The sequence below is a fragment of the Spodoptera frugiperda genome, chromosome 13, assembly GCF_023101765.2.
Source record: "Spodoptera frugiperda isolate SF20-4 chromosome 13, AGI-APGP_CSIRO_Sfru_2.0, whole genome shotgun sequence".
Taxonomy (NCBI): domain Eukaryota; kingdom Metazoa; phylum Arthropoda; class Insecta; order Lepidoptera; family Noctuidae; genus Spodoptera; species Spodoptera frugiperda.
Window position 1 is genome coordinate 6,859,683 of NC_064224.1, and position 24,023 is coordinate 6,883,705.

The 24,023-nt window shown below is 34.9% G+C and overlaps 1 long non-coding RNA gene across 1 annotated transcript; it reads left to right on the forward strand.

Annotated features, from left to right (window-relative positions):
- The first annotated feature begins 7,799 nt into the window (after positions 1 to 7,799).
- On the forward strand, positions 7,800 to 19,039 carry LOC118270637 (uncharacterized). Its single transcript, XR_004783234.2, has 2 exons — positions 7,800 to 8,722; positions 18,120 to 19,039. It is a non-coding gene; the product is annotated as an uncharacterized LOC118270637 (long non-coding RNA).
- The last annotated feature ends 4,984 nt before the right edge of the window (positions 19,040 to 24,023 follow it).

The window sequence follows — 24,023 nt, forward strand, 5'->3', positions numbered from 1 at the left end:
CTACCTTATTTTTTTTAAATCGCATTCCATAATCATTGTCATCTGAACAAAGCCCTCACTCATGTTCTTATTAAATAGATCAAGAAAAGCTTTTTATTGATTTTCGAGATAAGATATTCATATGCAAATCGTGCAACTCTTTGATTATGCAAAAAAGACATTTTATGTCGACTTTAATTAAACATAATAATTCAACCTCACGCCATAAAAAAATCTTAAAACTGCATTCATAATTACATTTTATTACTGACATAAAAATCTATAGAAACTTGTCCAAAAATCGAATACTTATTAACAAAAAATATCCGAAGTAATTTTCCATTCAAAAGTACAGTTAAAAAGGGATGCAAATACATTCAACAGATATGTGCATCCCTTTCCAACTACACTTGAGAATCGTTCTATAATACTGGCCTAAGATTGTTACATATTAATATACAACATAAGATTCTGTGTCCGCCTGTACCTACGGATTGGATATCGTCAGATAAGAAAGCAGTTTTCTCTCGCACTGGGAAAAGGAAACGTCTCAAGTCGACCCGACCAATAGCGACTAGCTACCGGCATGTGGGGCGACCATTCCATTACTTAGTGTAGGACAGTCCTAGGTGACAATTGCACTACTTATAAAATTTAATAGGACTGTCTCATCAGTCGAGTATTTGGTAGCAGGACAACTGAGTTGTTGCGTTTTTTCGATTGGTCACTAAAAGACACGGAGTTCTATTTATCCATAATAAAAGCTACCTCGTTGGTTGTGTGGTCGCAAGTGCCACCAGGCAAGGGGTCTCGGGTTCGATTCTAGAGACGGGCGAAGTACAGCAGACCTTTTATTCAGTTTTTCGAAATTTTTTCAGTAGTTAAGAAGGTGCGACATAATATACCAATGTATGTATGTAAATTATTATTATCCAGGACTATCACGTTGCCCTACTTCTCAATTTCTTATTCAGAAGGAATGAGTATTGATGACTAAATTGTTTTAGACTTAGGTATTTTAAAAGTACAGTATTACTCACGGTACATACTCATATTGTTATTATACGACGTTTATAACATAACATGAGAAAAATATTACACCTTTGTCATAATAAATATTATATAAGTTTCCCTAAACAGTCCGTGTACGTGCCAAAATGATAGTCAACATACATTTTAAATTTTCCCTATTTACTTCACTTTTACAAAATATTACGTAAATAAAATTTTGTGTTTACAATATGTAATATTTTGTTTATTTGTTATTATTATTTCACTTTTACCTCATATGTATAATTTATTCTGGAATTACGAAATATTATTATATTTTTATAGAATTTTTGTGTCATTTTTCCTTTTTGAAATATTATATTCGTATAGCACTGAATTCCAAACTAAGGTATATAAATATTAGGAGCGTGTCTAACAATAATAACAAATATATTATTAATTAAAAAACACGATTTTCTCACGTAAATCAATGGAGAAAAGCTCTACTAGTTTCGAGTCACAGAGGGACTTTTCATCATGAGCAACGTGCGCAGACGCGGCGACGTCACGCGGTCTACTAAGTTCATTTGATTTTAAGTTAATTTAGTACGTCTCACGATAGGTATTATACAAATATATTATTACATTAAATGAATAAATATACGTAATTTCATTCCAATACGACCTATGTTAACACTGAAACAATTTATTAAATTTTCATTCATAACAATATTTTGTATATTATTTTTATAATAATAACAGAAACTATTAATTTATGAGGAAATCAACAACAGAATTACGCGTCAAACAGAGCCTCAAATTAATAAACAATAATTATTTAATGAATTAAACTAAATATAGTACAATTTCAACTCATTCATTTTGTAACATATTATGACATAATAATATTTAATTGTTATCCTTGTAAATAGTATTATGAAACATCAAGCATTGGCAAAGGGGTAGACAGAGGTATACATGTTATTTTGTAACTCAATTGTTAATAATTATGCTTACAAGTGAGCCGGCCTCATCTACGAAATTGTATAATGTTGACATGTAAAGGAGCTGTTTTGTAGTTTATTTACAAAAATAAATTAATAAAGAAGAGACCGAGTTACTAGCGTATTCATATAATTTTTCAGGCCACTGCTAGGCTCCTATTAGTCATAGTGTGATGATTAGCCAATAGCCTTCCTCGATAAATGCACTATCCGACTAAAAAATAATTTATATATTAGTATAGTAAATAGATTAAATAGCATCAATGAGAAATTAAACAGAAATTAAAAAAACGTGTGTAATATTTTCATTACCTAACTGACAGACTAAATAGATTTTTAATTTTCATACCCGTCATCATCCCTATTTCAGGAGTGGTACAATTGAATTACTCTTAACATCCATTCACAAATCAATTCTATTATATAACAATATCGCTCTAAAATTACTTAATAACAAGTATTATGTTATTTACGTTACGAATTACTCATAAACATGTTTACGAAGATTTTGTAAAATGCCTAGTCTATATTAGGTTTATTAATGCATTATTTTCCGTGATTCAAAAATAAGATACAATACAATGTACATAGTATGTAAACAGTGTCGACGTCAATTCATTCAGCATTTTGTAATTGGGAATAATTAATTAACATGTTTACTATTATTTTCCTCTTTGATAACAACACTTTATCTCGTGGAAAAGGTTACCTGTTTCAGATCACTGGGAATTTATTTATTTATTTGTATGTATATTTATTGCATTATGTATTTACCAGATATATGTAAATACTAATCTAGTTTATCCTGTTAGTTTGCAAAATTAACTTGTTTGTAAACAATTATTACGTGTTATCTAGTAATTCATTTGAAATATTTATTTTCCCCATTTAATTTGAAGCGTGAAATAAACTGCGTAAGGTTTTTCTAAGTGGGGAAAATGGGGTTATTGCCGTACACCATTCCACAATTGTATAACTAGAGATTTTTAAAATTAACACTGCATTCTGCCATTAACACTGCATCGGATAAAGGGCAATAAGTTACCGACGCTCTGATTCGGCAGGACTGAGTAAGAACAGGGTGGTTTTTAGTCAGTAAGGGACTGACACTGCCCCAAAGGAGGCAAGAGTCATTTCAAACACTGTATTTCAAATCAAAGCACTGTATTCCATCTAAGAATAGAACCCGATACTTTATGCTTTATTATGGTGCTTTTCCACAAGAGATATGCTATGCTACGTTTCTGTGGATGCGTTTGGCTTCCACTAATCATATTCGTTGGTACACAAAGCTTAGCACTGGTGGAAACGCGCACAGTAATCTATTTTGATATGGAAATTATTGAAAAGGATATTTTTGATATGGAAAGATGCATGCAATGGTTACGGGTTACAGATGTGTGCCATGGATGGCTTCCCTACACTCGATACATCTCATACTCGAGCTGCGTATCTTCCTCGCACTGCTCATAGCTTAGCATCGGTGGAAACGGCGGTGACATAGTTTCACAGCTTTGCTATTACATCTTCGTAGCATAGCTACATAGCACATTTCTGGTGGAAAATCACTCTTAAGCTAAATAAAGTATTGACTAACGTTATCAGCTTTTCCAATTACTTCCAGCATTAGTTGTTGAATATTCATATTATTTGTTACATCATTGGTATATCCAAGGCGTAATGCAGGAATGACTTCCATTTTAATATAATTAACTATTGTATTATTGGTGCGTGCTATTTATAGAAATACTTAGTTAGATTGACTGCACTGCAACAATTTGTGGATCATACAAAGAGTTGCACCGTGCCCACGGCAGCCTAGCCCAGCTACTGCGTCAACCGTGCAGTCATTTGGTATACAGACAAAGTATGAGCTGACTTGGGTGATAGGATACTTTTTATCCTACAAGAACGCGGGCGAAGTCGCTGGCAGAAGCTAGTACATACATATTTAAAACCTTTATCTCCTTATCATTCATCAACACATTTGTCAAATAGACTACCTACCATTGTTAACTATCGTATAACACTTTAACGTAGAAAAGGCCTATAGTCTAGCTGTTGACTGCCACGGGCACGAGCTGTTGATCAATCATTATAGTTAATCAACCGACCTTCAAATCAGTCGAACCCTTTAAAAAGTCAGATGACACAAAGTAATCAACATATCAACCAGTTAGCACTTTTGAGTCAGTGACCAAAAATTAGGAAGCCATTAAATATTCTCGCAAGGCGAACTGCATTTCAGGCATTCTTTTTTTTTAAACAACCCGTCATAAGTATTCACTTTTCATGGAATTAGCAAACAAAACCATGTTACATTAACATGTAAGTTCACAATGCAAAAACCCCCTAATAAGTTGGGAAACCACAAAGTTAAAAACAATTGAAACTTAACCTTATATCTTGTGGGATAAAGTCCTTTCTAAAGTTGTGTAACGCGTTGAACTCTTTCATATGTAATGAATCATGCGCAAGTGTTGTATCAAATTTTACAAATAATATAGTAAAGTTGTTAATTAAAATGTTTTTAATTTATGTCATGACCTTAGTGGTGAATTTCTTCGTCATATTTGTAACCACACGGTGACTTAAATAAATGCTCTCGGTATGAATAATCTATACATGTAATACTACATATATGTACTTATATTATTATTTGTTTCCATTGAAATATGTCAAGAATTCTTTGTTAATACTAAAAAATGTATCGTATTTTATACGTATAAGTGTGGGAGAGCCATGCCTCGGCACGAATGGGCCGGCTCGACCGGAGTGATACCACGGCCTTGCATAAAAAAGACGAGAAATAGCGCTTGCATTATGTTTCGTTTCTTGAATGAGATTACCGAAAGCTCAACTACCCCCTTCCCAATCTTACTAAACTCCTGACAACCCTTAAATTCCTTACCCCTCAAAAGACCGACAACGCACTTATTACGCCACTCGTATTTTGGGTGTCCATGAGCGGCGACGATCCGTCTGCTAGATACCTCGATACGGATTATACCCAAAAAAAAAAGTAGTCAAATATGTGAAATAACCTAAAAAGAAAATAAATTTTCGTTTCAAACATACCATACACACAAACCACCATCTAATTACATGACGCACAATACAATGAGTCGAATCTCTCACACAAAAGAGTACATACAAAGAAGCTCTTCTTGTGTGACCTACTTTAGTCAGGAAACTCCATTAAAACGGTTTATACGATTGTCAAAGTAAACAATACTGATTGATGGTTTTAACTGAGTCGTTAGATTTTAATATTTTTTTTATGAGACATGCCGGTAGTCGTATTACCTGATGGTAAGCAATCGCCGCCGCCCTTGGACCGTTGCGTTGCGTTACCGGCTTTTTGGGAGTTAGGAATTTAAGGGTTGTTGTTCGGGAATGGGGTTGGGGAAGATTGGGAAGGGGAATTGGGTCTCCGGTAAATTAATAACATTGTAATTATTCTCTTACTGTATACCTACACAATTGAACCTAGATACCAAAATTTGTTACCTTTTTCCATGGAACGCTTGCTTACCATCAGGTGATCCTGGACTGATGGACCGCAACACCAGACTGCGAGCGCGGATTTGAGGATTAGAGATGGGGGCATTAGGCCGAAGCGTTGTTTCACACTAGTTTTCAAACCGTAGAATCACTTCACTGTGTGTCAACCAGAGCATATTTTCTTATTTATTTTTATTTACATATCTGTAACATACGATGGTGGACTTAATGCCGGGTGGCATTCTCTAATAGTCAACCATTGGGTGATGCAGAGATGTGCAACAGCATATCAATCAATAAATTGTTGTTTTGGATTTGAGTGTGATGTGGATGTGAACTTGTATATTTGTAAACGCACCCACGACACAGAAGAAAATCCTAGTGTGAGCAATGTTTAAAAAAATATATATAACTTTCTCACAGAACCCCAATCTATTGACCCAATATGAGTCAAGAGCACATAGCAGACATCACGAAAATAATTAAATAAATCCTAATAACGTATTGACGCACTTCATGTAACCGCAAAATTACGGCGGTTACTCTATTTTTTACATACATATTACCTACTCTCTATAGTAAACAATAAGGATAGAATGGTATGGAAAATTTAGGTACCGATAAATATAGTATACTTTCCATTTTTGGCTATTAACAGAGAAATAATCTACATGTAGGTCTGTGCAAGTAATAGAGCATGCGGGCTTTTTTATGGAGTTGGGAAGAAACTAGTAGACGGATAGCCTTAAGTAAAGTAAGGGATTAATGCCAGAGTAGTTACATATGCATTGCCTTTTATATTTGAACATGTACCTATAAGGGTGCTTTTCCACCTAAGATGTGCTATGCTGTTGCTGGTTTGGCTTCCACCAATCATACTAATTGGTACACATAGCTTAGCACTGGTGGAAACGGACTCAGCTAAGAAAGATGCGTGCAATGGAAGTGTGGGGTGTCCGTGGGATTCCTCGAAAGCCTAAAGTTTAATTGTGTATAGAACGCCTAATTAACTGTATTATGGAATATTATTTGCTAATTTCTTATTAATTTGTTCAATTAAAATAAAACAATAATTAATATTTATGTATATTTATCTGTTTACTCCATTAAACTTCATACATGCGTATTATACATTATGTGGAATAGATTATGTCATTTTCTCATGCGTATTGTTTTCATTTTAATTTGTTGTGAATTCCCGAATTTTCTACATAGACGTCAATGACATTACACATATTACATTATTTAACCATGTTATTAGTAAGAAGGATGGTAGAAAATAAATTAATACGTAGAAATTGACCGACATTAGGTAAGCAGGTGTTGTGGTTACTCGAATAACGTCAATACTTGTACACCATATAAGGAGTTATTATAACATAATATTATGTACCTACCAAATATATAAAGATTTTTAGGTACTATATTTTTAGTAGTACATAGTACATAACTCAATTAATTGCATTTAAAAGGATTCAAAGTTGATGATAACATCTATCTAACATATCAAAAACTCCTCGTTGCTGTCATGAAGAAAGGTGCCCAAAAGACTGTTTTTATTTTTTTGAGAGGGGAAAATCATCCAATGACTTCTCCCGCCTTGGACGCGGAGGCGAGAGAGAATCTCAGACTCTTACTGACTAAAAGTCACCCCGTTCCTACTCCTGCTTTGAGCCGGAGCCTCGGTAACCCATTAGGTCGCAACAGAAATATTAACCATCCTCTTTACAATATCTTTGTAAAGGAGATGTGCTTGCCCAAAGATTTCAACCCCAAGTATAAAATTAATTAAAAAAAAATAGCGAAATGGGGAAACACCTTTTCTAAGCGATACATTGATGCCGTAGAACATCAATATGCTATGTAGAACTGTTAATATTATAAAAAAAACCGTAATCAGATAAAAATATCTTATTTTATATAATACATATAGATATATAAAACGGTATCCAATGGAAACTGTACAAAATTGGAACTGTAAATCCCAATATATTGCAATAGAACATAAATAAATAAATAAATTTTATAAATGAATATATATAAATACCTATGTCGTGAATTTTAATATCGGAATCATTCCCGGGGCTGGAAAAATAGCTAATCGATAGTAGACGCGGATATAACTAATTGAACGACTAGGGAAATCATTGAAATATCATTGCAATGCCCTATCTCAAAATATTTAATCTTGTAACTTGTATAAAAGTCCCTTTTTATCTACTTTTTGTATCAAACCCTGTAATGAAGTTAAGAGCATCGTTTTAGTGTTATACCAACATAATTCCACAAATACCGTCTCAAGGAATGTGATCATAAACCCTTTATACGTCTCTAAGGAAGAAGCTCGGCTTTGAAATCTAATAGATGTCCCGCCAGTTCAATAACCTCTTAATAACGTCGACATCCACAGACGTACACAACAACATTAATTGACAACATTTCCCAAACAATTTCCTACACAAATAAGAAAATCCTCAACTCCTCGACTCACTAACTTGCTACAATGTACAACATAACGCCGTTCGGAAAACTATGTTTTCACGTTTCGTCCACTCGCCGCCAGATGTCGCGTGCATAGCTCGCTTCTATCATATAAACGCGGCGGCGCGCCGCTCGTCTCATTGGCCGGCACGACGCACGCGCGATCACTACAGTGCCCCGAACCAAACTCGCGACCGTGCACTTAACGAACTGTTGTGTTGACTGTGCTAACATGGATATATTAACCCTAGACCCAACTGGACTTTATTAGAAAAACAAACAGCCGCCGCCATGGATTCCACTCTGGACCCCACCGGTCAGTACTAATCTATAACCCCGCATTTTTGTCCGAATCCTATAAGAAACTTATTCAACATGGACACGAAAGTACTCGATCCTACTGGACAATACTAAAGTGACAATGATCGGTTTAGACCCCACGGAAATATACTAAACCCCATCTCCGATGAGACAAGATGTGTTGCGGAAGACGCAGGATATTCACTGGCACCAGTCCGCGGGAGACCTCCTCCTGTAGAAAGAGAAGGTTCGCCCCCGGCCACTGACGACCACTCATCGCCTGTAAATACTAAGAATAAAATGAAGGGAGGACGTGTTGGCAAGGTCATTGGATGGAAATCAGCTGACTCGCGCGCCGCGTGCAATCCGGAAATGTACACCCATAGAAACAACACCAACGTTTTCCACAGAAACATTGCAACCCGCTGCCGATACAGTTTGGACGACACTCAAATTCAATTCAAGTAAGTTTACCCTCTTTTTTACTTTTCTGCTTTTCTTTTTGTGGGAGACGTTTATCAAATTTAAAATTCCGAATTGGGATAGTCCTTTTGTATTTGATTGACGTCTCCGTTTTTAAGGGTTGGTTAAAATTAGGATTCAGTAATGGGTGCTGGGAGACAAAGAGCGAATCGGACAGCTGTCGCCGTGGCGGACACGAGAGCTGCACGCTGCATATTAAAGTTCGTTGCACAGCTGTACTCCTTCCTATTCCCCGGCCGCTGTATTCGGACTTTTTGGACATCGAAACAAGATCATTTAGAATTGAGAGCACGCGCCATACCCCGCATGACTCCATAAACTCCACACTGTAATATCAATTATAAGGTTGAATATTCGGCTTTCTGTCCGAATTTCGGCCAGTATCGCGATTTTTATGGCACCGACCGCGAGTTCATTGACCGGACATATTTTATTTCATCGCGCGCTTCCACGTACACACACAGAGACTACACACCCACACTGGCGCAGCGACGCACCCACACAGCCGCGACCCATCTCTGCATGTTTGCGTCCACCTCGCGTAAACACAGCACACGCTCATTTGTATTGCGAATGTAATCGTTGCTATAATTAATTATCATTATTGTGTCATATTACTCGCGAACCTAAAAAACAACTTTTAAAACGAGGTTTTTAAAGTTTATTGTAAGTCTGTTATTCAATTATCTGATAGGAATCAGTCGTTAATATTGTTTCGATACCGACTTCCTTCAAGACATAGTTAATTACATTAGGTGTAATAAAGTTAAAAACAGATCGCGCCCGTGTAGACGAGTACAAGCAAAGGTATTTTATAATCGGCACACGGGCCAGCACGTATCATAATATCACGAGATTAACAAGCGCGTAATGTGCCTGTGTTTGCCGAATTATTCCAGTTCAACAACCGGGCGAACGTCCGATCGGGAGTTCAAAATAGACGCGGACACGATGCTACCACGCTCCTCGACGACATCAAAAAATGTCGCTACTCACACCGTGCTAATATCAATTTACTACACAAAAGAGGTTTTATTGCATTTTATTTTTCATAAAGTTGCAACACTGAACTAGATTTTTGACAAATGCAACACGGAAGAGTCGTTACGTCACCGTGTTCAAAAGTTTGGATTTAGAAACCGATTTTTTTATTGATGTCACGGTGATTCACGGTGTCGGGTAGGTACGTGGTATTTAGGATCGCACATGTCTGTACGAGATTGAGCAATATTCCGCAATGAACCTCCTTGACCCCTGTTGGGCTGCGAGCCTCTGGCGGCTGCAGTGTGGCCTGTTTTCGGCATTGCGTCATCATAGGTCACTACCACCCTAGCCCGCCATATTTTTTGCTCATAATATTCTCCGCACGTTGGCTTCTTCCTTTGTTAGTCCATTTAAACTCATGCCATCTATTTTGGTAACTTAATATAGTCAAGACTGGTCGCGTCGTAACTTAATGTGGCGTAATTTGATTGTGATAAAACTGGAGTCGGAAAAAGATATTTTATTTCTCTTTTTAGGGCAACTAGGAGTAATAAAACACGTTATATGGTGAGGTTAAAGACTTGGCTACAAGTTTCCTAAAATGTCCGTTGGTGAATAGATAATCGCAGTACAAACAAAAACTGTGGCTACTCGGTTGTGGGGGGCGATGTAGTGACGTCGATGTGTCCTATGGACTATTGCGTGGCGCGTCCTTTACCGACATTACGTGTGCATAAATTATGCCACTGAACAGGGAATTGCAAAGTCGGCCGAGCCGATCGAATCACTTCTCAAAAGTTCGCACATTAAAGTAAATATGAATATAAGTTTCGAGTACTTGCCTCAGATATTTGCTGCAGACTTCACAACATTATGTAAAAACATGAAATCAAGTACGACACACATACTTAACAATCAATGTTACGACACACACTCAACAATTTGCAACGTTAGTGACGAAATAAAATGTGCATTATTTGAAAAAGTATCGCCAAGGAACATTTTAGTTAGCAAATTGTAGGGTTGAAATGTTATATGACCGGTTTTTCGTTGAACTTTAAAATAAAGAATCGGGTGTCGAGGTTAATTTGTGGTTTGAACATGAACGGGGAGTTACTCGCTCCGATACTGGCTTTGAACTGCTTTTTAACTGAATGGCAGATAATGTTTTACTTTAACATAATTACGCAGCCTTGTAAACTGATCTGTCTTTCTCTGAACCAAAAATGTAAATATTTGATCTTTGAAACATTATTGACGGTCAAAACATACCTATTAAGAGACCTAGATGACATAACTGCATTGAAAGTCAAAAATAGGACCAAATAGAAGTCTAATTTTAGACTAAACGTGCTCATTGAACAGGTGCTTACTACAGCTAATAGACCAGAAAACGAACCCCGAAGGCTATGTGGACATCAGCAGATGCATCACACAACATGCAAATTAGACGAATAAATGTGACCAATACTTAAAATATCAACAAAGAAGTATAAGATCGGTATTTTTTCTCCTACCACGTATATGTAAAAACAGAATGAATTCGAGTTAAAAATGTATAGTTTTTGCGATGCAAAATACTGCTTGTCACATTACAAAGGTGCAATACAAGGCCGAATGGCAGCTGTTAGGTCTAATTAAAGGTTTTATGTTTAAATAATTAAGTGGGTTGCGTTCGCGACGAGCTATACGGCCAGGGCAGCAGGTGCTGCGTACTTTATGTAAGTTAAAAATCATTATTTAGGAACATGCCAAATTACCGACATTAATTATCTGCTATCGTTGCCTATTATGTGCCGTGCACACGAGATATAAACTGCGCATAACACTCATTTGAATATTTGTACAATAGTTTTTAATGGCGCGCACGAAATTTATTGTTGTTTGCATATGCACCGACGGGTGTGAGTTAATAGTAATGATATGCGATGATCAAGTGCAGATATCATTGTCTTCTCTCTTTTTAATATTTAAACGTGTAAGAATAAGTTTAAACAAGAGATTTTGCACAGCTTTTCACCAAAAAACTTACACTAAGCCGAAATTAATGTGAATTACTTGAATTACTCAAAAATCACGTATAAAACAAATAGATATTTATAACAAAACACACGCGAAAATGCCTAAATTACCAAACACGACAAAACTTTACTTTAAATAATTCAATTCAACAACAAAAAAATCTAGAAACATTCATTGAATACAAACTCATATATAAATGACGTAAGCTAACGAGGATTAAAGGAAAAAAAAAACGAGTCGCCCATAGTCTATGATCATCCAATGTTTTTAATTTTCTATCAAAAAATATGGAGACAAGGAATGTTTGGTAGAATTTTGGTGGAGTCAATAAACTTGGAACCTGTTCCTATTTGTTTGAACACAGCCATGAACAAACATAGAAAAAAAACATAATACAATATTGTCTATGGCCCAACGAAGCTTTAATTAACTACCAATGAATTTATTGAGGCATTTAATGTAATTATCTATTCCTATCCCGATTATTATTAAAAAAAAAATGTAATACAAGACATAAATAATAATAAAAAAAATGTCTCAAATTCAAACGACTTCCTAGTGTTCCTACAAAAATATGGCGCCTATTTTTATATACCATTTTATATATCATTTTATGTAAGTATTTAACCTTTTAAACCTAATATAATTATGCAGATATGTCGCTAAGATATTTTAGCATGTTTTATCAAAAGAATTTAGCCTTGGCTCCTATTCTGTGGACGAAGTGTGCCAATTTGTTATGTTTCCTCTATAAATTAGCGATCAACATGTCTCCTTTCACCAGTCTTCATCTAAAGGTTTGACGGAACTGTGTGAAATGAATGTGTGAGAAATAATTTTGCAACCATTCGACCTCGAAGGCCAACGGTTATCAAATGCAACTCCCAATCATATGACTTGATTAAATGCACCGAGTTATTTAAAAGGCAAACGTTTATCACTGATTTCGGTTGTGTTTTGTCATTGTTTTAATAATTGCGATAATGGACTTGAATCAGGTCGTTGACGAATTTATAAGTAATGGAAATGATAATAACATCGATATCTACATACTGTCTGTTGCTAAAATATGTTCAATATATACCCTATTTATCTTGCTTTAGATTATTATCTACTATTCGAGTCTTTATTGTACCTAAAACATTGGTTTTTCATCTCATATCGTTAAAAATAGGACAATCATAATCATTTTTCATTCAAATCTTGTTTTAAATTCAAAAATCTACGCTTACAATAAATTCAAAAAATCCTGTCTTTAAAACATTATTTATTATAGCATTGGATGATCTCATTAAACTATGTATAATGTGCAAACGTATCGAAACGAATTAATGAAGTTACAACAAAATATGCGAATGTGAATTTAACTTTATAATTTGACATTTAGGCGGTCGAGCCGAACGTGCATCAAGCTGGCGGTCAGTGAATGCAGTCAGTGGGTCAAAGATTGACCACAGACACGAAAAATTAAATAAAATTTATCTGCAACCTTACTCGTTACAATACGGACCGTTGCGTCATTCCTTGCATAACATACTGGCTGGCGTAATATCCGCGTCAACGTTCCTTTTTCAACTGATCGATTTAAAACTGCACTTATGCTTATGGCCAGTACTTACTGTTTCTTTTTTTTTATTTTGTTATTCCATTTGATACGATACTCTTTTGTCTTTTGATGACCTATTAAATCCACATTTTTCCTTGTATTAATCGTTCACAAAATTAATCTTTTTACATAATATTTACAATTGATAAATATTTATCACATTTTTGCACTTGTATCTCGTATCAGCTGTTGCCTAGCAACTTCACCTTCAAAATATAACATTGAAGATATTTTCAAATCATGCAAATGCATTAGCGTTTTCCACGAGGCGCTCGTTTGTTTCATTATAGAATAATATTCAAGCGATCTAAGCAACGACCACGTGCAAGCAGTTTTATATTTCCATAGTTATTAAATTCAGGTAACGTCACCTTGTAATAAATATTACCATCGGACAGAAACTACACTTCGCCGTCTCATTTAATAAATTTAAAACAAGATTAAACAATTACATCATAAGTAAAATGTCGCCAACGTTGAGGTAGATTCATCAAAAGATAAAATAGGATGATCCTTTTCACTAAAGATAAGTTTTGTTTCTTCTTTTTATTCTGACGTGGCTACTGATGGATTCGTCATCGATCAAGTCATTGACACCACTGCACTGAACGCCAATATACTAGGATATGATGAGATCGCAGGCGTTCAATCAACTCTAGAGGTGCATCCACCTTATCAACGCCGAGCAACACGCAATTCCGAAAACAATAACATAATTCTACCACAAAATATCAAACCACATATATTTTTAAATAAAAATTCTAATCAAAACACCAATTGATGTGTTTGTCGTGTCTATTAGATAAGAGCGCTGTTTAGATAACGCACACATTGGCATCGGTAGCACGTGTGTGTGGCTAGCTCCTCGCTGCCTCTGCTCCCCTGGTACCCGAAACATAGAAACTGCTCACGAACGAATCTGAAAATACAACATGAACGCAACTTTCAACATGTGGAAAATCGTACACAAGTGTGAATTGTATGCGTACACGGCGCATGCTCTCATTCCACTTGTATTTAGACGGATGCCTGTGTGTTGTAGTGAAAACGCTTTCCTCGCACATACGTATACTGTGTATGTATGTACGTGCATAAGTGGCAGTATCTCATAGTAAAGGAACGCGTGTTAATAGCAAAGTTGTGTTTCCGCATAGGCAGTTCGTAGAGGCAACGAACACGAACGTGTGAAGGCTTGCCCCCGTGTGAACACGAGAGCGTCAACCTTACGAATTAGAAAAAAGTCGCTTTACGCCACGGCTTGACGCTTTGCCCGGATTTTTTAAATTCATAGTTTTTCGGATTCGATTTTATGTCCCTAAAATCTAAATACGCTGTAACAAATTTTTTGTTTTTGTATTTACATTTAATCCTAATGACATTATATCACCAAAAATCTCATTTTTCTAAAAAGAAAAAGAAAAATTACGTCAAAATGTCGTCAAGCAATGTGATTGTGACGCGCCTACACGCGCTCACGCACACCTCCAAACGTGCCCACGTCTGTGTATATAACTACAACATTGAAACTACAACGTACGTCACAAGTTGGCCTCCCGCAATCTCTGCGCGCCTAGTACCTCGTCTCCCCGTAATAAGCTGAAGATAACTCGCTTTTCTTGATCTTACAATAAAGGAAGGCATTTTAGCTTCCGTGTTCTTTTTTTAGATAAGGATTAAGAAAATTAAAAATACGTTCATGTGAAAACCTGAATGTGGTTGTGTTATCATTTTGTAAAATAGCATTGCTGACGCTGATATTGCCAGGCAAAAAATAAATAATTAATCAGAACACTAAATTCCACTTAAATTAGCAAAAATCCCAGTATTCCTAATCTTGGCAGGTCGAATCAACCTGCAAGTCCTTTCGTATGACTTACACTTACACTCGGTATTCAGAACTACCGAGAAGGCGCTGCCAGTAGGTTACGTTACGTACGAACTCTTTATGACTACTGCTGCCCTGGTACTAAGTGTTCTAGTTGACGATCCGAGCAGTCACGAGATGACGATCGTAATTCGAGAACTTTAATAGATTCCATACTTAGTTTTAATGAGATGAGATGAGTAATATTTTAATTGACAAAAAAAGGAAAATAATAAACTGAAGATGTTAAAGTAGCGTCCAGCAGCGCAGCGCCATCTGTTATCGACTAGCGCCAACTGCGCGCGGCAGACAAGATATGTTTTTTATTTAGAAGAAAAAAATACGTGGATACGCGTTGTATGCGAGTATACAATTTGAGGAATTATTTAAGGCAATGTGTCGCCAGGTTTAATTGAACAATGACAGGTGCATGGAGCTTGTCTCAGCCAAGGATGACCACTGGGGCCGGTGCGCAGTGGGCCAACTGCCGGCAAATATTGGCTAGTTTTTTGCCTTAGGACATGAGCAGGACATGCAGTACACTTCTATTATAATTAGTGTCTTTATCAGTAGATTGTAATTGGATGCGTCGCGTTAAAAACTAGATCCTTTGTGTCCAGAATGTGTAGCAATTGTTTATATAAAATGTAGCGCCTGCCAACTGCCACCGCCATTAAAGTAAACATGTAACCGCTCGTCTCGGTGCTCAATTAAAATATGAAATTTTTCTATGAACTTGTTACAAACATTTATTCGTTTTAAGTCCTTGAGATCATACGTAGAAGGCCTGATAGGAAAAATATGTGATATCTACTATTTTATTTAATTTTTATAATACATTAGGTATTTTAAATTACCAACATGCTACGTATAATGTAGTCAAGTTGAATATTTTCAAAGTTTACGATTCTTTGTCGCGACGACTAATCGGCAGTCGCCGTATTCATTAGCTTCAGACCCGACTATGAAATTAAAAAGCATAAAAAATTTGGTAAAACACGTTGACCATCCTTTCTAGTGACGCCGCAAACTGCATAACAATATGCAACAAAGGATGGAAACCATTCGCAAACAATTAACTTGCGCAAATAGAACTGACGAGCCCATAGAGAAACAATCACCCACTTTTTGCAATGGTGCTTGTTAAAAAATAACCTTTTCGCAAAAAATTAAAAGTTTTTAAAGAAGTTTGTTAGGGCCGCGTAATAAAATGCGCAATGGTTTTGGGGTGAAGGGATGTAGGTGGTCGCTTAAATTGTTTTTATGCAAAAAAATCGTCGTTTCGTTTGTTTGTCGTTGCGTTGTACGTGTCAAAGAATGTACCGCCTTTTGTATGCGACGGTATCCACAGATTGGTGACAAACAATCTTAATGTGTTCTTTTTTATTTGAAAACGTAAAAAAGTTACTTGCAATCGATTAGCAATTATTTAAACAAAAGATATTGGACGAACATTTAAATAAAAAAATAAATAGATACTTTTTAATCTCCTTGTGAATAGTTATTGCGAAAAATAGGGACATAAAATAAAATTAAAATCTCACTAGCATAAAAGCATAAAATTCCTTCGTTTACCGACCAAAACCGTCTAAATCAACATAATAATAAACGTTTTTATATTAAACTTTTAATAACGTTTTTTTATAGTTGAAACGTTGGCAATTAGGGTATGTTAAAATATAAATAAAAAATATAATATGTCGTTCCCTACTTACCACCTGACGGCTTATTTATTGGTTAATATGGACGTCAGTTTAACACAGTATTAGTTTACAAAACTGGTATTATCTGTGGTAAAAATGGCGGCGGTCACTCACTGTGTCAAATGTTGGAGTAAATACAAATTGTATTTTATGCTAAAAAGGAAGTGAGCTATGCAAATTATGTATGTATATGCTTTTAAAAGAAACTTGATTCAATTTCATTTGTAGTTATAAATCTTAATTTTTTTGTACAATTTGACAAGATGACACTCATATTTCTTAGGTTAAGTTCATAAGAAATTCTCATTTCTGTCAGTTTTTTATAAAGCATCCAAATAACACAGCGATGTTTCACATATAAAAACAAAAAAGTAGATCTTATATTATGGTATAAATGCATACGTACCTAAGAAAAGCCGTAATCTTTAAATATATTTACGCATTATCAATGTATCATTTAACAATATATTATATCTAAATTAAACACAGTATTTATATAGCATCTATCCGCGTTCCTATGAAAAAAAAAGTATCACCCTATCACACAAGTCAGCTCATACCCTGTCTGTATACCAAATTTCATCAAAATCCGTTCACTAGTTTCAGCGTAATTGACACAAAAACATCCAAACAAACAAACATTCACATTAATAATTACATTTTTCACATTGTTAGCGTGATTAGTGTAATAAACGCCCTGAAGAAACAGGTTACAAATTAAAAAAAATAATGTGCAGAAGGTATTATATATCTTCCGCTATGTAGATTGAAAAAACTATATTTATTTATAGAAAACACGTCTCAGGGAACGAGTCATAACCATTTACATAATATTTTATCATAACTATTATTACTAAACAGGGTGGCCTGTGATTTTTTTACATACGTTATTAAAGATTTATAAGTCTCCTATTATTTTATATTACTTATGGAAACATTAAACTATCAAAGTACCATAGAAATTATACGGCAGCACTCAGATACGTTTAATGATTACTTAAACTATTCCTTAGTAACGATTTTGTACCGAAAACAATTGCTAAGTAACCATTAAATTACTCTGAGTACGGCAGATAAAGAAGTAATGGGCAAAGAGCTTAAAAAAGATCTTAATAATATCCAAATTTATCTTATACTCTGTAAAAATAAGCAAAATGTGTTATAAACAATAAACTAACCAATTTTTTCCTTTTTTCCAGATGTTAAAACGAGAGCCTCGGCCTTCAGCTTCACATCTCTTCATCACCCTCATCATCCATCATCCATTCATCCATCATCCATTCATCCATCATCCATCATCATCCATTCTCGTTCATTATCCCACTTCATATAATTAATACTCAGTAGCTAATAAGTTTTTATATGACTGATATAAATTTCTCAGGGAATTATTGCACATATCTCTAAAGCATTTGTATTTTTATATAAATTATTGATAACTTTATTATAATAAGCCAATGTTATTTTATTGATATATTAAATAAATTTACTACTTCTTTTTCTAGTTTTTATATCTTGTGTCAATAAAGTAGCAATAAAAATGTAGATAGTTTTAAGAAAAAAAACAATGTTTTGACAAGCAAAAAGAGGCAAAGGGATTTTAAAAGGTTTTCTTCACTTTGACTGTATATTTTTAAAAAGAAACCTTTAAAAATTTACCGCACACTATACATAGAAATTATATATAATTAGACTATAATAGTTCTTACTCCTAGTTATGTAATATCTCAGCTCCTTGAATACGTAACTTCCAACAATTCGAGTTACCATATTATACCTTCCGCTTCAGAAATTGTAAATAAAGTTGCAATCCTTTTCCGCTCATTATTGTATGCTCACTTACACTTTATATTTTATCTCCAAACATTAGTTTATATAATCTATATGTAGATAAATTTAGATAAGACTGCATTAAATATAAGCGGCTACTTTTTAAAATTCAGTGTTGCCAATAAAGACTGAATGATTAAAAAAAAATATTGTTTTAACCCTCTTTCGCCCTTCTTTTGATAAAAAGGTCCGGAAAGAAATCCCACCCTAGGATAGTTGAAATGTATATCAATATTAAGAAAGTAAAGGCATAATATAGGGGAATAAAGATGTTTATATTATTATGAAACTGAGTTATTTCATTTTCAACCTTAAGGTTTACTATCTTAAGGTACTAATTGCAGATGGCCCATTTAACACACCAACTGTTAAAATTTTGCGAAGACACTGTCATATTATGTATTTTCTAATACACAATATAATGTACCTTATACACATCATTAAGTACATATACACGAAAAGGACATATTAACAAATAGGTACACATGAATAAAATAAACTAAAAAAGGTTGAAGTTTGTCAAACACTAGAATTTCAAATCTGATAAAAAGAAGGTCAATTTGTCACTAGATTAGCTCTTCTAAAGGGTGTCCCAACAAGAACGCAAGATTTAAATTTTAAATAAAACGCAGATATTTTAAAAAAAATCGTGATATCTTTATAATTTCGTAAAGTAGAGAGTATGAGGTTATCTATGGAACATACATCGGGCAGATGGCTGCCGCTGGTTTGCTGAAACATACGCGATCTTTCAATGAAATTTTCAATGACCGTTTTGCATAAATGCTGCGGTATTTCATTAATACAGCGTCCAATTTCCTTTTTAAGGCTTGAGTCGTCGTCGGCTTATTCGCATAAACCATCGACTTTAAGAAACCCCAAAGAAAAAGTCTAATGGTGATAAATCACATGATCTAGGCGGCTAATTCTGGTCTCCAAAACGTAAAATAACACGACCGGGACATGACTGATGCAACAATTCAATTGTTTCTCTGGTTGTATGACATGTGGCGCTATCTTGTTGAAACCACATGCCTTCCAAATCCATTTCTTCAATTCGAGGTACGATAAGACTGGTTATCATTTTACGATACCGAACACCATGATTGACTGTTTGCGCTTGACCTGGCTCATTTTTAATCGTGTAGCGCTCCATTTTTACTAACCTCGTACCTTATACTAACAAAAAATAACACTTGTTCAAATGTCAAACAATGATACTTCGAATGGCGCCAAATTTAAATCTTGCGTTCTTGTTGGGACACCCGTTATAAACTGGTCCTAACAAAAGACACATGTCTAGGTTTACACCGTTTCAGTACGGATACAAGTGATAACAACCAGACCATTGAACAATGGGTTCAATTCCCGGGTCATTCAAAGTATTATTAAGTACTAAAACAAACAAATGCACCTTACCACATAAAACACAAATCAGTAAGACCACCCAACTTGCTTTCAAAACCAAATAAATAAATAAACGAATAAAAAACAAAAATAAACGACAAAAAATACTCACAGATAAGTAATTCTTAGAAATTTGCGCAAACAATAGAAGCTAGTATTGGCGCTAACATAACAATTGGCACAGATTTGCAATAATAAAACGTAAAGAACAGCCGCCATTTTGAAAAAAAAAGAATTAAAAACAGGTAGATTTTTTTAAAACACTAGTTTCACTTATCTATCTATCTATATTATATAAAAATCAATTGCTGTTCGTTAGTCTCGCTAAAACTCGAGAACGACTAGACCAATTTGGCAAATTTTGGTCTTGAATTATTTGTGGAAGTCCAGGGAAGGTTTAAAAGGTGAGAAAAATAATGTTTGAGGCGGTACGAAGTTTGCCGGGTCAGCTAGTCTCAAATAGAATATACACATACATAATATTTGTGACTGACTATTCACGATGGTGTCAGGAAGCTCAGGAGCTCTATATTGTAGTAGTAGACGTCTTGTGGCTGATACTCATGATCGATAGGTTTATAAGTATTGTCACATTGACCTTGACTCATAATCACGTAATCACAAGTAAAAGTAACAGGCTGCCTCTTTGGTCGAGTGCCGACTGCCGGACTAGGGGTCTCGGGTTCGATTCCCGGGTCGGGCAAGGCAATTTCGGTTTAAAAAAAACCCCGTAGGAGCACGTAATCTTGAATACCTCAGTAGAAATTAAAAAGTGCTATCCACTTTATTTTACATTTCTTTACCTTTCATCGAATATGCACATGTCTGGTCAGACAAGCAAACACACATCAACAGCCTATAAGTGGCCACTGCTGACCAAAGGCCTCTTCTCACACGGAGAAGGTTTGAGCATTAATCACTACGCTTGCTCAATACGGGTTGGCGATTTCAAACTATAATATAATTAGGAATTATAAGCTCGGGTTCTCCTCACCATGATTTCCTTCACTGTTAGTCAGTGGTGTCTAAGTAATCTTAGAAAGTATAGACAAGTATACCGATTCGAATTGTTTTTTGGCTTTTTCCACTACTTTTAATAATATAGTCAGCATGTTTAAAAAAAAGTACTTGGCTAGTCAAATAACCTATATACATAAACACCTAATACTGTTAGGAACAAAATTATATATTTGCAACTGTTTATTGCGAATTAACAACGTATTCAGCAAAACAATTGTCAAACATACAAGTTTTAATTATGTATTACAATTAGTATTGCAAATATATTTGAATGTCGATCACAATTATTAGGTAAAAGAATATTTATTAAGTTAACCTTGTAGCGGTCACACTCGGTATTTAAGGCCACAGCGGACTATTTACTTGATTTTGATGACGTTGAATATATTATATTTTTATGTAGAATAGAATCAGGCGTTACTTTGCGGAAATCCAAGCTACACTAACATTATGTGAAAATACAACACACTTTACTCCAATGAAAAATAATTATGTACGGTCCCGTGGGATAAAAAGTATCCGATCACCCATTTCAGATTATCCTGTATGCCAAATCGTTCAGTAGTTTCAGAGTAATTAACGAACAAACATCATTGTTTTTTTTTGGATGAATTTGTTTGGATGAATCAAACTTCTAGTTTATTTGTTTGTTCATTAGAGTAATAGTGATAAGGTAAGGGGTGAGTAAGAAATGAATACTACTGTCGATACTAAAAAATACTACCTGACCTGGGAATGGACTCAAGACAGTTTACTCACAGCAGACTTGCAGGCGCATCCGTGGTATCCTCAAGGGAAGTATAATTTATTCCTAGTGATTGCATAGTAGTGGTGATTTGACCGCATTTCCCACACAAACTCCTTGGGGAGTGACGACAGACTGGCAAATTAATTTGTGTGTGTCAAACGCTTAGCTGCGTGAGAAAATATTTTTTTTCGTCAGTTTATTAGTTTCAGCAATCGCAACTTAAGTAATAAATGGATTAATTAAATGTGTATTTAGATCACTTAATATAATATGATAAAAAAAAATTACTTATTTTACTGTAACGTGTAACGTGTTCGATTCTCGCTCGGAGCAACTCTTTTATGTGATTCACAAATTTTTGTGTCGAGTCTGGGTATCGTGTGTATGTGAACTTGTATGTTTGTAAACGCACCCACGACACAGGAGAAAATCCTAGTATAGGGCAACGTTTGAAAGAAATCCAGTACTTTAACATCATTAGAACTCAAAACGGGATATTTACTATGTTTATTAATTTTTATGACTTTCCGATATTTCTTATAAACATCCACCCGCATATACTCCAGTTCATCCGTGATCATGGCGCTTGCAACAGTGCCGAAATATCAGAAACTCGTAAAAACTAATAAACATGGTAAATATCCCGTTTTGAGTTCTAATGATGTTACTAGTGACCATGTCAGTTTAAAAACTTATATCCCGGTACTAAAGACCACGAAACGACAAATTAAGTTCCTATTCAGACGGCCAGCGGCGAGAGGGTTAGTAAAAATTCACTTGCGTCAATCATTCGTTCGTTACGTGTGTTTCATCCATAACATTTGTATACTAAGTACTACATCTCCATATGCGAATATTACACAACGGCTTCAAAACTAAATTGTAGACATTTTTTTTTGGTACCTTTAACCTATGCCAGGCTTGTAAGTCTTGTAACGTATGTATGTGTTTGATTCACCTATATTGAACTAACAGTTAATTACATGTATAAGTTTTTAAACTGACATGGTCACTTACACTAGTATTAGAACTTGAAACGAAATATTTACTATCCGTGATCATGGCGCTTGCAACAGTGCCGAAATATCGGAAACTATTAGACACAAATAAACATGGTAAATATCCCATTTCAAGTTCTAATAGGTACTAGTTACATGTAAGTTAGTCTATTAACCCGTCATGTACCGAAACGCGTATCCACGCAAGACACAATGTATTTTCTATTGTGTCTTATATTCGGTATATAAAAGGTTAATACAGCTAGAACTAGTTATACTTACTTTTTTTATTTTATATTTTTCTAACTAATTGATAGTGGATCATAAGTTACAGGTGTATACGGAACACTCCCGTAAAACGATTTTTTTTTTTAACTAATCAGAAAACTAACTAACTTGTAACTAAACTTGGTTCAAACAGAACGCTCTCAAGCGTCGCTGGTGATAGTAAAAAAAATTGGACTTACTGCCGTACTCAGAGTCATTTGATGTTTATTAGCAATTGTTTTCGGAACAAAATCAAAGCCAAAACGTGTATTTTCCTCTTTAAACTAATTTGAACACTACAAATATGGCATTGCAACAACCGCGCCGCATGTCACTTTTTAGTTTTCGATTTTCGTTGAAATATTTAGTTGTAATTATGCTTCTGTAGACGAGTAAGTACTACTTGTAGTTACATTTAAGCCATATAAGTGATCGCCATTCAGTTTATTTGTCTGAGGATTAAATGGTGAGATATTATGTTCTAATAATAAAGCCAATAATGGAGCATTGGCATCAAACAACATTCACATAATTGTAGATACATATATAAATACCAGTTATTAAGAACAGATATACATACAACAATGTATTTAATATCATTCCTAATTAAATATGTAATAAAACTTGCAGTTATCTGGTGTATAAACAAGTCTATGACACAGTTGTAGACTATGACTTAACTGGACATAACCTAAGACAATACTTAGTTTTCGTTCGGTTTGATAAACTAACGCCCGAATACTGAAATGCTACTCAATTTTAAGTTGTACTTAAATATCGTGCTATCTCTGTCATTTTATAAAGAATTGATAGGGACAGAACTAGTTTTGAGA